This window comes from Ips typographus, linkage group LG5, assembly GCF_016097725.1.
Source record: "Ips typographus isolate SLU linkage group LG5, UJ_Ityp_2.0, whole genome shotgun sequence".
Classification (NCBI taxonomy): domain Eukaryota; kingdom Metazoa; phylum Arthropoda; class Insecta; order Coleoptera; family Curculionidae; genus Ips; species Ips typographus.
The window spans coordinates 2,057,547-2,074,008 of NC_138426.1; the positions used below are offsets into that span (position 1 = coordinate 2,057,547).

Genomic DNA, 16,462 nt, shown 5'->3' on the forward strand with positions numbered 1-16,462 from the left:
GCAGTCTGATAAAACGAATTTTAAAACTATTCCTAGCAGTAAATTACAAGTTTTTAGACTATTTAGTACAAATTTGGACTCTTACAAGTCTTGAATGATCAGTTTTAGAGTCTAAAAAATTGAACGGCAGTAACAATTTTAGTCCAAAAATCGTGTTTTTTGACTATTTTCAGTGTGAAATTAGAAGAGAACGCATAACGAAATCAACAAATGGCTTAAAGCTAACTATAACCAGACTGATTAAGATTATTTTAACCTAAAGCTAACATCCGTTTCTTAATGAACGTTTTAGGGTATTGAATTTCGTTTGTTCGAAATGTAGAATCGCAGTGGGACGTACTTTATTTAGAAATCGAAGCCTCGGAACATGTGTTATTCCTTAACTTCTGATGAATATTTAGATCCACTTCGTTATTTTGGTAACATTATTATTAGAGTCCGGATTAAAAAGCACTAAAATCGTGAAGAAAAGCGCTTAAAAAGCAAAACTGTTTTCCTCAAAAAAGCATACAAATCTGTAAAAAAGCTTCAAAAAAAGAACAAGTTTCAGAGATGCAATTTTTTTCACTTTTTTTTTGTAAAAAAAATTTAAAATTTAATTTATAGTTATAGAAAAATCAAATAGTTATGGTTTTTTGATTTATATGTTCTTTTTTTTTTTTAAAAATGAGTGCGGAAAAGTAACTTTTCCACACTCATTTTTTCTTCGATTAAACATCTCATAATAAGGTTGGAGCACAAACTTCAAAATTGTAGGTTTATTGTACATTTATTGTAAATTGATCTTGCAATGCGGAAAAGTAACTTTACCGCACTAGTGTGGTAGAGTACTCCTTCCTGCACTCAAATGAGTGCACTTTTCCGCACCCGAGTAGTGTAGTAGAGCATATTAAAGGTATTTGGAAATTCTTAGGCTGTTCTAGAATTTTTTGGAAGCTTCTAGATTGTTTTTGATATTTTTGGAAGCTTCTAGACTAGTTGAAGAGCATTTGGAATCTTTTAGACTGTTCTAAAAGCTTTTGGAAGGTTCTAGATTGTTTTGAAAGGATTCCGACTGATTTAGAAGCATTTTGGTGTTTCTGTAGTGTTTTGAAATCATTTTTAGACCACTTTAGAAGCATTGAAGGTTCTGGACTGCTTTTAAAGCATTTGAAACCTTGTAGACGGTTCTAGAAACTTTTGAAAGCTTTTAAACTATTCTAAAAGCTTCCGAAAACCTTTAGACTGTATTGAAATGTTTTGAGAGCTTCTAGACTGTTCTAAAAACTTTTTGAAGGCTTTCAAAAAAATTTTAAATATTTAAATTATTTTTTATAATGCCCTCTGACCATTTTTCAAATAAATATCTACAGAATGAAAGTCGGATATTAACCATTGAAGACACCACAGGCATTATAGAAGAAATCATTATTGTCCTTATAATGCCCTTGGTATCTTAATTACTATAAAACACTACAGAAACTCCAAAATGCTTCTCAGCTTCTCAAGCAGTCGAAAGCCTTCAAAAAGTTTTTAGAACAGTCTAGAAGCTCTCAAAACATTTCAATACAGTCTAAAGGTTTTCGTAAGCTTTTAGAACAGTTTAAAAGCTTTCCAAAGTTTCTAGAACCGTCTACAAGGTTTCAAATGCCTTAAAAGCAGTCCAGAACCTTCAATGCTTCTAAAATAGTCTAAAATTGATTTCAAAACACTACAGAAACACCAAAATGCTTCTAATTCAGTCGGAATCCTTTCAAAACAATCTAGAACCTTCCAAAAGCTTTTAGAACTAGAAGCTTCCAAAAATATCAAAAACAATCTAGAAGCTTCCAAAAAATTCTAGAACAGTCTAAGAATTTTTTTTATAATGCCATCTGACCATTTTTCAAATAAATATCTACAGAATGAAAGTCGGATATTAACCATTGAAAACACCACAGGTATTATAGGAAATAGTGCCCTTGGTATCTTAATTACTATTTAGACTACTTTAGGAGCATTTGGAAGGTTTCTGGAGAGTTTAAAAACATTGAAGATTTTGGACTGCTTTTAAAGCATTTGGAAACTTATGAACGGTTCTAGAAATTCATGGAAGCTTTTAAACTACTTTAGAAACATACGAACGCTTTTAGACTGTCTTGAAATGTTTTGAGAGCTTCTAGACTAGTTGAAGATCATTTGGAAGCCTTTAGAGTGTTCTAAAAGCTTTTGGAAGCGTCTAGACTGTTTTGCTTTGACTGCTTCAGAAGCATTTTGGAGTTTCTGTAGTGTTTGAAACCTTTTTAGAATACTTTAGGAGCATTTGTAAGGTGTTTGGTCAGGTTAATGAGCCTTGAAGGTTTTGGACTGCATTTAATGCATTTGATACCTTGAACACGGTTCTAGAAACTTTTGGAAGCGGTTAAAATGCTCTAGAAGCATACGGAAGCTTTTAGACTGTCTTGAAGTCCTTTGAGAGCTTCTAGATAAGTTGAAAAGCATTTGGAAGTATTGAAACTGCTTCATAAGCATTTTGGAGTTTCTGTAGCGTTTTAAAACCTTTTTAGACTACTTTAGGAGCATTTGGAAAGCTTTTGAACAGTTTAAAGAGCATTGAAGTTTCTAGACTGCTTTTAAGGCATTTGAAACCTTGTAGACGATTCTAGAAACTTGTGGAAGCTGTTAAACTGCTCTAGAAGCATACGGAAACTTTTAGAATGCCTTGAAATCTTTTGAAAGCTTCTATAGATAGTTCTCAAAGCTTTTGAAAACTTCTAGGCTGTTTTGTAAGCTTTTGCAAAGCATTTTGGAGCTTCTATAGTGTTTTGGAATGTTTTTACATTTTTTAGACTACTTCGAAACATTTGGAAATTATTTGGTCAAATTAAATTTGTAAATTGATACTTACCCATTTTGCAACAGATAATTGGTATCTTTTTGTCTCTCAGAAGCCTTCAATATCATCACAATATAGCTAAAAGCACAAAAAGAAGAAAAAAGCATAAAAAAAATCTGTCAAATGACGTGTTTTTGCGTAAATCCTTCATATTATTTGTGAAAGTTTTTTTTTATTAACAAAAAGCAAAATTTCTAGTTATCTGGACTCTAATTATTATTGTTTTAGAGCATATTTTTATACATTTTAAATGTCAATAAATCATTCATTATGTACTAACTTATTTTGTCCTATGGAACAGTAATTAGTATGTGTAAAGTATACCAGCATATTGTAAGGAAGCAAACCCAATTATTTCAATCTCTACTACATTGCATGCCAAATATCATATTGACTAACAACTGTACCATATAGCATTATTAGTATTTCCTGTCGGTAGTTGTTGAAAAATGTTAATTAACGCAAAATGAATTGAAATATTCGAAATTTTATAATGACTAAACAATTTTAATCACTATATTTGAATGACCCACACGATTTAAGTTTGCTGACTTTTACTCAACATAATCACATTAAGAAAGTATAATGAGTATACAAATAATACGTACTATGTAAGTATGTAGTAATCAATAATCGTCCAGTCTCTCGTCCCATGTAATCTAATTAACCTTAAATAGAAAAATAGAAAAGCAACACTAATGAACAGTCTTGACATTTTTAGAATGGCAAGGTCAAGTCCAGTTAAACGTGGGTTGTGATATTATGTAAATATGTGCTGAACAAAATTAGTTCAATTTCATTACTAAGTTTACGACAAAGTGGTATGGAAAGTTGGATTGTATAGTTCCGGTCAAACCAGAAACAGAAATCTACTTATAATGATATCAAGAATACGGTGACAAAAAGAAAGTATAACACATATTTTCGGATGGCATGGTTGTTGTGATTATTTGTAGTCAAATTCAACATGACTTTATCCCTCATCCGTTGAAACTACAGAAACTAGAGACATATGCACTCCTAAGTGAAAATTGCATCCTTCTGGAGGGTATATTGTTCAAATCTTAGTTACTGTATAACAAATTGACGGCCTAAACTCTCTTCCTTCCTGAGTCTGTATCCAACTAGGGGAATATGGCTTCTGCTCCCTTTATGAGGCAACTTGCCAGGGATTTTCTTTCTTCCCAAGGATTTGTCTGACTCTGTCTGGTGGATTCTGATTTTGTTTGATTCCAAAAGTGGATTGCAGAAAATCGCAAGAGTTGATATCGATAGTGATTTGCGCATACAGAATATGCCTCCATGGTTTTCAAAAATTAGCTACAAAAAGAGAAAGTTTGTGAGCGTGGTCTGTAGGATGAGATCTGGACATTGTCTCATTCCAAAGCATAAGGCTAGAATAGGTATCTCGGATTCCTCAGATTGCTCTTGTGGAGTGGAGGGAGATTTGGATTATGTTTTCTTGGGATGTGAAAGTCAGGCCTTTTCCTAGACTCCTTTGCGTATGGCGGAAATTATCCGGGAAATTTATAGATTTTTGGAGGATGAACTTATGAACATTTGATTGGTGTGCTTGCTGACGGGCTGTGCTGGTTTTGCATGGCTGTTGCTTTGAGTGTTGTGGCTTGCTTTGAAGATTTCTTGGATTTCCCGCATTGTCCTTATCTAATCCTCGGGAGTTATCTCCAGTGTGTATAATGTCCTGATTCTCTCCAGAACGAGAAGAGTTTTTACGTGTTACCCTTTATTGCCAATGTGTTTGGTGGCAGTTGTTGAAGCTTCTTGGACAGGAAAAAGTTTGGCTGAATGTTAAGCAAGAGGCCATTGACACTCAAACAGAACTAATTCTAGACCATCCCCAGGCAGGCCTCTTCGTGCCTCGGTCTTGTGTGGTTTCTGAGCTTTGTTTCCTCCCTGATATGGGCTGGGGTGCTGAGGGTTAGAAAGACAACACAAATACTGGATGAGAGCAAAAATACAAACAATATAGGAATTTAAGATCAATTGTCTACAATCATACCATCTTAGTACCTAGATCTCTATTACAATCAAATCAGTTTCAGTACAGTGTGTCCATAAAGTATGGAATAAATTCTATTAAAATCCAGGAAATATCTTTCAAAAAAATGATCAAAAATGTTATTATTTTTATGTTTCACCTATACGTTATGAATACATAATACCATGGAAACGGTGTAGATTATAGGAGGGCGTTATCATAACGCCCTGAAACTTTTTTTAATATTAGCAGTGGCATTTTTAAACTTTCATGTCACAAAAACTAGGCATTCCCTACCTTAGGATGCTCTTGACTTTTTAGGTAATAAACTTTCATTATACAGCATCTATTGAGCAGTTTCTAGACTTGAAAACGGCATTTCTACATTTTAAATTGTAAATTTGAGTACAGATGTCATTAGATATTGCACTACATTTATGAAGTTTAACGTTGTACGTCTTCACTTAACGGAAATTCGCATGCTTACAACTATAGTAGTCTGGCTACATTCTCCATTTGTATAAAGGTGACAAAAACCAGATTAATTGATGACCAAACTGCCTTAATATATTCAATTATAATATTATTAATCTGTTAAATATGCAATAAGAACTTTCCTGAAAGCTTTAGTGGCCCAAAAAATAATTTACTAATGAATAAACATGAGATAAAAATTTTCATATTATGTAGGTTGAATATCCTAGATTAAGACCAAAAACTTTCATTTTCTAACAAGTAATAGACTGAGAGACCAAAGTTCAAGGTTTTAGAGTGATTTTTTCCATTACTTCAGTCAAGGGGGTGTAATCGGGTTAATGTGCCCCAGAATGGGTTACATGAGGGTTTGCCAAAAAAACCCCTTTTTACCCTCTCCCAACACCGCACGCCAATGGCAAATAAAAATGTTTACTATGCCAAATACTTCATTTTTCTGACATACAATCACCACCATAATTTAAAGGAAATCGCATTATTATTAACTGAGATATCAAACTGTACTCATAAAAAACCGGACACACTGTATATGTGTACTAACGTATTAAGGCAAAAATTGTGATTTTTAAGGTGAAACTCACCTACGCCACTGAAGATTTGTGGGGCTAAGTCAAAAATTCACTAGTTTAGTTATAAACCAGTGGCGTACTTGGCAAACATTTCAAGAAATAGAAGAAATAGAGATTTTTTCCCAAAAAGTGTGTTTTAGTTATAAATCAGTAGAGTACTTGACAAACATTTCAAGAAATAGGAAAAATTGGGTTTAAGGCAAAAATTGTGGTTTTTAGGATTAAACTCACCTACGCCACTGGAGATTTGTGGTGTTAAGTCAGAAATTCACTATTTGTTATAAACCAGTGGCGTACTTGACAAACATTTAAAGAAATAGGAGAAATAGCGATTTTTTTCCAAAAACTGTGTTTTAGTTATAAACCAGTGGCGTACTTGACAAACATTTCAAGAAATAGGAAAAATTGGAATTTTTCACCAAAAATTGGGTTTAAGGCAAAAATTGTGGTTTTTAGGGTTAAACTCACCTTCGCCACTGAAGGTTTGTGGGGGTTAAGTCAGAAATTCACTATTTTAGTTATAAATCAGTGGCGTACTTGGCAAACATTTCAAGAAATAGAAGAAATAGAGATTTTTTTTCCAAAAAGTGTGTTTTAGTTATGAATCAGTGGCGTACTTGACAAACATTTCAAGAAATAGGAAAAATGGGGATTTTTCCCCAAAATTGTGTTTAAGGCAAAAATTGTGGTTTTAGGGTAAAAACTCACCTACGCCACTGGAGGTTTGTGGTGCTAAGTCAGAAATGCACTATTTGTTATAAACCAGTGGCGTACTTGACAAACATTTAAAGAAATAGGAGAAATAGAGATTTTTTCCAAAAACTGTGTGTTTTAATTATAAATCAGTGGCGTACGACAAACATTTCAAGAAATAGTGTAAATAGAGATTTTTCCCCAAAAACTGTGTTTAAAGCAAAAATTGTGATTTTTAGGGTGAAAACTAACCTATACGCCACTGGAGGTTTGTGGGGTTAAATCAGAAATTCACTATTTTAGATATAAATCAGTGGCGTACTTGAAAAGCATTTCAAGAAATAGGAAAAATCGGGATTTTTCCCCAAAAACTGGGTTTAAGGCAAAAATTGTGGTTTTTAGGGTGAAACTCACCTACGCCACTGGAGGTTTGTTGGGTTAAGTCAGATATTCACTATTTTAGTTATAAACCAGTGGCGTACTTGAAAAACATTTCAAGAAATAGGAGAAATAGCGATTTTTTTCCAAAAACTGTGTTTTAGTTATAAATCAGTGGCGTGTACTTGACAAACATTTCAAGAAATAGAAAAAATTGGGATTTTTTCCCAAAAACTGAGTTTAAGGCAAAAATTGTGGTTTTTAGGGTAAAAACTCACCTACGCCACTGAATGTTTGTGGGGTTAAGTCAGAAACTCACTATTTTAGATATAAACCAGTGGCGTACTTGAAAAACATTTCAAGAAATAGGAGACATAGGGATTTTTAACCAAAAACTGGGTTTAAGGCAAAAATTGTATTTTTTATGGTAAAAAAATCCTCAACGCCATTGGGGGTTTGTGGGGTTGTCAGAGATTCACTATTTTAGTTATAAACCAGTGGCGTACTTGACAAACTTTTCATGAAATAGGATTTTTCCCCAAAAACTGTGTTTACGGCAAAAATTGTGATTTTTAGGGTGAAACTCACCTATACGCCACTGTAGGTTTGTGGGGTTAAGTCAGAAATTCACTATTTTAGATATAAATCAGTGGAGTACTTGACAAACATTTCAACAAATAGGAGAAATAGCGATTTTTTTTCAAAAACTGTGTTTTAGTTATAAACCAGTGGCGTACTTGACAAACATTTCAAGAAATAGGAAAAATTGGGATTTTTCACCAAAAGCTGGGTTTAAGGCAAACATTGTGGTTTTTAGGGTGAAAACTCACCTACGTCACTGCAGGTTTTGGGGTTAAGTCAGAAATTCACTATTTTAGTTATAAACCAGTGGCGTACTTGAAAAACATTTCAAGAAATAGGGATTTTTCACCAAAAACTGGGTTTAAGGCAAAAATTGCGGTTTTTAGGGTGAAAACTCACCTACGTCACTGCAGGTTTTGGGGTTAAGTCAAAAATTCACTAGTTTAGTTATAAACCAGTGGAGTACTTGACAAACATTTTAAAAAATAGAAACAATTGGGATTATTCCCCAAAAACTGAGTTTAAGGCAAAAATTGTGGTTTTAGGGTGAAACTCACCTACGCCACTTTAGTGGGGTTAAGTCAGAAATGCACTATTTTAGATATAAACCAGTGGCGTATTTGAAAAACATTTCAAGAAATAGGAGAAATAGGGATTTTTCACCAAAAATTGGGTTTAAGGCAAAAATTGTGGTTTATAGGGTGAAACTCACCTACGCCACTAGGTTTGTTGGGCTGTCAGATATCCACTATTTTAGTTATAAACCAGTGGCGTACTTGACAAACATTTCAAGAAATAGGAAAAATTGGGATTATTTCCCAAAAGTTGTGTTTAAAGCAAAAATTGTGGTTTTAGGGTGAAACTAACCTATACGCCACTGGAGGTTTGTGGGGTTAAGTCAGAAATTCACTATTTTAGTTATAAACCAGTGGCGTACTTGACAAACATTTTAAGAAATAGGGTTTTTTTCCCAAAAACTGTGTTTAAACTCCTCGTTTTATAATAATCTACATAGCTGTTCTAGGGCAGTACTTAGAAAATCGTTATTAAAAATAATGTATTTTTTTACTCCTACAGAGATATTGATTCATTCCTTAACAGTTTAGAGAACGGATAAGTAGGCAATTGCCAACGGTTGAACGAAAACAGAATCCTAGACTTACCGCAACTGTGCGAAATGAAATAAACCAATCACAGGCAATCTTCAGCGTGCGTAAAGAAATAGACCAATTACAGCTAATTTTGAACGTAAACAAAATAATTCTTCTGAATGTCATCCTCACTGACAGTTGGCATCAAAACATTGCATTTTGGCTTATGTTTTGAGGCAATGAAAAAGCCGTTCAAGTTTCAGTTAATGTTCAATTAAAGAATAAAAACATTTACTTTATTATAATGATAAAGCAAATGATACAAACTTACAGTTTACAATGAATCAAATAGGCAATCCGGGACACCGGTCAAACTTTGGCTGCGTCAAAAGTGGTAATGTAAACACGGAAACGTTTCAAACATTGAGTGTTTATTTGTGTGAAATTTGATAAGTAATTCAAATTAGTCGTAGAAAAAATAGCCTGTAAAACTCGGGCGAATTGTCCATATCGCCCTCGTCCAATTTTCGTCCTCGTGCGATATGGACATCTTTTTCACCCTTGTTGTACAATATACTATTCTAGTATAGTAATTTTTACCCTTACTTACTCTCAGGCATCATGGAAAAACGCTTGTACGAATGGTTGCCTTTTGTGCTTTTTTTTGTAATTTTCACTATAATTATTTATTTATTTAATGAAACCACCGTCCAATCTATAATATATTCAAGACAGTCATACACACTTTCAACCAACTAATATCGACCATCATGTAGAATAAGCACGCAATCCAATGATTATAGCCCTAAAAAATATGTTAACCTTTCAGTTACAATTTGCAGTTTTTTTTTTCAATTATACTCCATCAGAGTCACTAATAGTAGTTTTTAAAGTTTAGAATAAGTTGTAGGCCATGAACTCTGTTAATATGGCAATCGGTTTCAGATTTTAAGCCACTTTGGCATCTTCGCCGAACTGTGATTATCGTATTGTTTGTGGAAATTAGTCCACTTGGCAACATGGCAACCATTTCAATGTTCAGTTTGCTAAGTAGTGCTAACATTTTGGTAACTCTGTGTGCACGGTGAAGAACTCAAAAGATGTTTTAAGGCATTGCAAAATGTTTTTTTGGGCAGCCGGTATATTATAATTTACCGCTCTGTAGAATTGCAATTAAGTTAATTATAACGGATTATTCATCGACAAAAGACGGTTACACGCTTTAAAGTACTTAAAATTTAAAATCAGTGTAATTCAATTTACCGGAAATAATATGCGAATAATCGCACTTTTAACTTGGAGTTTAAAAGCAAATTCACACTTTCGAGCTATAACAACCGTTATAATAGTTTTCTCTCATTATATGTATGATTGAATAGTCAGTATAATATAGAATAGTCAACATTTTCTTTTGAAATAACTGTTAAAATTAAAATGGTAAAAACGCTACAGTTGTACTACTTATGTATTACAATTAGATTAGAAGAAGAAGAGTCAGACAGTATGTCATTTGTCATCTGCTTGTCGGCTGTCAATTATATTTTATAACCTTAGTTTTGTTATGACTAGTAGAAGTCACGTTCATGTATTTATTATAAAATCGTGCAAAAAAGTACACTTTTTTTGAATGATTTTTAATTAATTTTAATTATTGATTCTTCCTATAAGTAATATAAAAACCGTACTACAAAAATAGAGATTTTTCATTTTTTTTTAATAATAATTGTTAGATCACGTGGTTTTAAAGGATAATTTAGCTAAACAGTCACGTGACCATTGTCAAAATCATAAATCTCAAAAACACTCTTTATATCAAGTACTAAAAGAAAACGTTTTTAAACCCTGATTTTCGCAACTTTAGAGAATAGTTTGACGTTAGTGACAGTCGTCACGTGATTGTAGAACACTATTTAGCTAGACGGTCAGGTGACAATTGTTAAAATAAATGTCATAAATCTCAGAAACACGTTTTATATCAAATACTACAAAAAAACGTTTCTAAACCCTGATCTATTCAACTTTGGAGCAAAGTTTGACAGTTTTGACGTTAGTGAAAGTGGTCACGTGATTGTAGAACACTATTTACCTAGACGGTCACGTGACAATGTCAAAATAAATGTCATAAATCTCAAAAGACGTTTTAAATCAAATACTACAAGAAAACGTTTATAAACCCTTATTTTTGCAACTTTAGAGCATAGTTTGACAGTTTTGACATTAGTGACAATTGTCAGGTGATTTTAGAATACTATTTAGCTAGACGGTCACGTGACAATTGTCAAAATAACTGTCATACATCTCAAAAACACGTTTTATTTCAAATACTACAAGAAAACGTTTCTAAATCCTGATTTTTGCAACTTCAGAACAAAGTTTGACAGTTTTGACGTTAGTGACAGTTGTCACGTGACTTTAGAACACTATTTAACTAGACGGTCACGTAACCATTATCAAAATAACTGTCATAAATCTCAAAAACACGTTTTATTATCAAATTCTGCATGAAAACGCTCCTAAACCCCGATTTTTGCAACTTTAGAGCATAATTTGACAGTTTTGACGTTAGTGACAGTTGTCACGTGATTTTAGAACACTATTTAGCTAGATGGTCACGTAAAAATTGTCAAAATAACTGTCATAAATCTCAAAAACACGCTTTATTATTAAATACTGCATGAAAATGTTCCTAAACCCCGATTTTTGCAACTTTAGAGCATAATTTGACAGTTTTGACGTTAGTGACAGTTGTCACGTGATCGTAGAACACTATTTAGCTAGACGGTCACTTGAAAATTGTCAAAATAACTGTCATACATCTCAATAGATGCTTTTTTATCAAATACTGCAAGAAAACTTTCCTAAACCTGGATTTTTGCAACTAGAGCATAGTTTGACAGTTTTGACGTTAGTGACAGTTGTCACGTGATTTTAGAACACTATTTAACTAGACGGTCACGTAGCCATTATCAAAATAACTGTCATAAATCTCAAAAACACGTTTTATTATCAAATACTACAATAAAACGTTTCTAAACCCTGATCTATTCAACTTTAGAGCAAAGTTTGACAGTTTTGACGTTAGTGACAGTTCTCACGTGATTTTAAAACACTATTTAGCTAGACGGTCACGTAACAAGTGTCAAAATAACTGTCATAAATCTCAAAAACGCGTTTTATTATCAAATACTGCATGAAATCGTTCCTAAACCCCGATTTTTGCAACTTTAGAGCATAGTTTGACAGTTTTGACATTAGTGACAATTGCCACGTGATTTTAGAATACTATTTAACTAGACGGTCACGTAACCATTATCAAAATAACTGTCATAAATCTCAAAAACACGTTTTATTATCAAATACTACAAGAAAACGTTTCTAAACCCTGATCTATCCAACTTTAAAGCAAAGTTTGACAGTTTTGACGTTAGTGACAGTTGTCACGTGTACGTAGAACACTGTTTAGCTAGACGGTCACGTCAAAATTGTCAAAATAACTGTCATACATCTCAAAAGATGCTTTTTTATCAAATACTGCAAGAAAACTTTCCTAAACCATATTTTTGCAACTTTAGAGCATAGTTTGACAGTTTTGACGTTAGTGACAGTGGTCACGTGATTGTAGAACACTATTTAGCTAGACGGTCACGTGAAAATTGTCAAAATAACTGTCATAAATCTCAAAAACACGCTTTATTATCAAATACTGCATGAAAATGTTCCTAAACCCCGATTTTTGCAACTTTAGAGCATAATTTGACAGTTTTGACGTTAGCGAGAGTTGGCACGTGATTGTAGAACACTATTTAGCTAGACGGTCACGTGACATTTGCTAAAATAACTGTCATAAATCTCAAAAACACGTTTTATTTCAAATACTACAAGAAAACGTTTCTAAACCCTGATTTTTGCAACTTAAGAGCATAGTTTGGCAGTTTTGACGTTAGTGACAGTTGTCACGTGATCGTAGATACCTATTTAGCTAGACAGTCACGTGACAATTGTCAAAATAAATGTCATAAATCTCAAAAACACGTTTTAGTTCAAATACTACAAGAAAACGTTTCTAAACCCTGATTTTTGCCACTTAAGAGCATAGTTTGACAGTTTTGATGTTAGTGACAGTTGTCACGTGATCGTAGAATACTATTTAGCTAGACGGTCACGTAACAATTGTCAAAATAAATGTCATGAATCTCAAAAACTCGTTTTATATCAAATACTACTAGAAAACGTTTCTAAACCCTGATTTTTGCAACATTAGAGTATAGTTTGACAGTTTTGACGTTATCGACAGTTGTCACGTGATTTTAGAACACTATTTAACAATTAGACGATGAAGTGACAATTGTCATAATAACTGTTGGTAAGAAATATGGTATGGAGTAAGAAAATGACTGTTTTAAGCGCATTTTTAGAATCCTTATTAAATTTCCTATTCAATAAAGTGAAAAAGTATAGTATACTCTGATCGGGGTAGCTTTGGCAACGCTGGCTGATGATGGCAATTTATTAAAGTCTTCCAATGGAGAATGCTACTGTAACGTAACGTCAAATGAATATTCTTATCATTTGGCAACATTGATTTTTACTCAATCAGTGAGTGGAATCGAAACAATCAAAGGTTTTTGTTGACATTTACATTTACAACCAAATGAACCTTACTTCAAAGACTTCGATACTTTGTGACTACTGTTTTTCTTTCTAAACTGTTGGATTGGAATTATTTTAAAATTTAAATAGGGTTAGGTTAGGATGATGTGCATAGCATTTTTAAGTCCTTATATTTTCTCAATTATTATTACTTTAAATGAAGAGAAGATTTACTATAAGCTGTTCAAAATAACAACAAAATTTTTATGTTTTTCGCCATTCTGTGATTTTAAAGTCAATCGATGATTTTAAAGAAATTCTCTCTACCTGTCATTTTTCAGGGTTGGCAAATTTTATTTTAAGGACAGCTAGTATGTATAAGCTGACTTATGCAATATTAATAATTATATTTCCGATGTTACAAGTGCTTTTAAAGAAAAACATATGACAAAAAAAAAAAGATTAAAAAATTAAGACAAAAAACATTCAAATTTGACGATGTTAACTTAAAGAAGTTCCACTGTTATTTTGGAATGATCATAAAAAGTACTTTATTTACATATAAATAAAATATTATAGGATCAAATTTTGACACCCTCTACCAACATCATTACTAATTTACATTTGTTCATAAAATTTTAGTCTAAAACTCTCACTAATGACAACGTTTTGAGCAAGGACAATATACAACATTTACCTTTAAACGCAAAGGCTGCTCTCCAAACCTCCCACTATATCTCCTTGTAGTGTATTTCCATTCCTTTGTCGCTACAGCTCCTCGCAAATGCACGCATTTTAATCTAAACTGCAATGATTTTCGATAATTTTTATCGTAAAAAAACAGAGAAAAACACTTTTAATCGCATAAGAAACGATGCAAACGCGAACCGAAAGGGGCAGACTAGAGTCCCTGTACGTCGACGAAACAGGATGCCTGCCAGAAATAACATCAAAACCAGTCGGCGGCAGTCGATTCCGTAAGAACTCCCCTTTATACAGATCCGTACTCAAAAACTTCCATCAAAGATTCATCGAATTGCTTGGATTCCATTCCAAAATAAGAAAAAGTGGATCAATTGGCAAACTTATGGAGAAACCTTAATGCTCCTAAACAACTAGACCTGGACATAAGACATATCTTAAGATATATGATAGAGAAAGGAATGAGATGCAAAGTGGCTTCTTCTTCTTCTTTCTATCCATATAGAATGTCAGATTATGAAAGTTCAGTTCATGGATTCTGGGATTCCAAAAGGACATTTGGGTGCTGAGCAGCTGTGCAATGAAATTATCTTGAACACATTTCATGATTTTACTTTGTGGTACACAGATGGTGGAGTCACTAAATAAGAGTGGTTTTGGGGTGTACAAGGCTTCAATGGGTTGGGGTATTTAAAGAAGAACAACTGATGCCATGGAGAGATATAAGCAATGGTGGATTGCAGAAAATCGCAAGAGTTGCTATCGATAGTGCTAATGACTTCGGCACTTAGAAGACAAAAGGAAAAACTCATAGTCTGAAGGAACAGGGGAGGAAAGTTGAATTTTTGTGGATACCCGACCATTCTAACATTAGAGGGAACGAAGAGGCTTGCGAGCTTGCCAGGAATGGAAGAAAGGTCAATTTGGTGATTGGGGATAAATACAGACTTCATTATATGGACTTAATGGATTAGTTCTTACAGAAGCATAGGAATACATAAAGTGCCTCCAAAGGTACTAAAATTAGCTACAAAAAGAGAAAGTTTTGTGAGCATGGTCTGTAGGATGAGATCTGGAGATTGTCTCATTCCAAAGCATAAGGCTAGAATAGGTATCTCGGATTCCTCAGATTGCTCTTGTGGAGTGGAGGGAGATTTGGATCATGTTTTCTTAGGATGTGAAAGTCAGGCAGTTAAATCCTTGTATGGTTGACTTATATTGTTTGTAGATAAGGTTCCTGGACACATTTTGCTGTTGTCTTTCTAACCCTCAGCACCGCCAATATCAGGGAGGAAGCAAAGGTCAGAAACCACCCAAGACAACCAATGGATTTGTATACCGAGGCACCAAGAGGCCTGCCTGGGGATGGCCTAGAGGCAGAACGAAAACCCCAGGCAAATTGCCCCATAAAGGGAGCAGAAGCCATATTCCCCTAGATAGGGGATTCAGGAAGAAACTCCTCTTTATATAGATCTGTACTCAACTTCCATCCAGAATTCATCGATATCAGGTCAGAACAATACTGTCCTGATCCCATATACAGTAAATGCAGCTTAAAAGGTACAATTGCAGTGATTAATTGAATTCGCTACTATTTTGTTTGAGAGTGTGTGAGAAAGTGCTAGAAATCTTCAGAAAGTATCCTTTTTCGCTCTAATTCGAGAAACTACTCTAACCAATAATAACTTAAAATGGCTGGACAAAAGTGTCACCTGTTTATTATCCATAACAGCGAAAACCATAAACCAATCATTATAGTTGTGGCAATGTTGGTATAAAAGTAAAATTATTTTAAGTGCAGTTTTCACTAATGATTTGCAAATTTGATGACTGATTGGAGAAGTAAAATTCAGTGTAACAGAAAAATGTACCAATTTTACCAGTAAATTTATGGGTCTAATTGAAATTTTGAATTACTACATTTTTCATGCACACCCTGTATACTGGAAGCAAAAACGGTTCTGAAAACTTACAATGTTGGGTTAAGGAGTTGATTAGGAACATTTTTGCTCTCTTTCAAATTTTTCGTAACTTCCACCGTTTCTGAGTTATTTCTCAAAAACTGGTTTGATGCAACCAATTTTCAAATTAGTTTGAGTTATGGTTTGAAATTTGAACATCCTGTAACTCGTTTATTTTTGAGAGTTTTTAGGGAGGTTGAACCACTTAAAAGAACCGTTTTGAGTTCCTCTTTTCAGTGGTGTTGAGCAAAATCTTTAAAAAAATTGCGTACCAGAGTGACCAAAAACAGTCAGACACATCAGATTACTTTAAGGGTGTATACTATGGTGTAGACACCCTGTATACTGGACTATTCTGTGTTGGAACTGTTGATTAGGAACATTTTTGGTTTCTAGCAATTTTCTTGTAACTTTAACCGTTTTCGAATTATTTAAGAAAAACTGATTTGGTGTAACAAATTTACAAATCAGTGAAATTGTGATCTAAAATTTGAACACGGTTTAAAGGACAGTCGGAGACAAAAACGCATGTAAAACCTACTTAGACT

The 16,462-nt window shown here is 33.6% G+C and overlaps 1 protein-coding gene across 1 annotated transcript in view; it reads right to left on the reverse strand.

Annotated features, from left to right (window-relative positions):
- LOC145728926 (beta-1,4-glucuronyltransferase 1-like) overlaps nucleotides 1-14,191 on the reverse strand; it is a 109,876-nt gene extending 95,685 nt beyond the window's left edge. Inside the window, exon 1 of the mRNA XM_081979484.1 lies at nucleotides 13,949-14,191. The gene's annotated coding sequence lies outside the window, so the exon portion shown is untranslated. The remainder of the gene's footprint in view (nucleotides 1-13,948) is intronic.
- Between the last annotated feature and the right edge of the window lie 2,271 nt (nucleotides 14,192-16,462).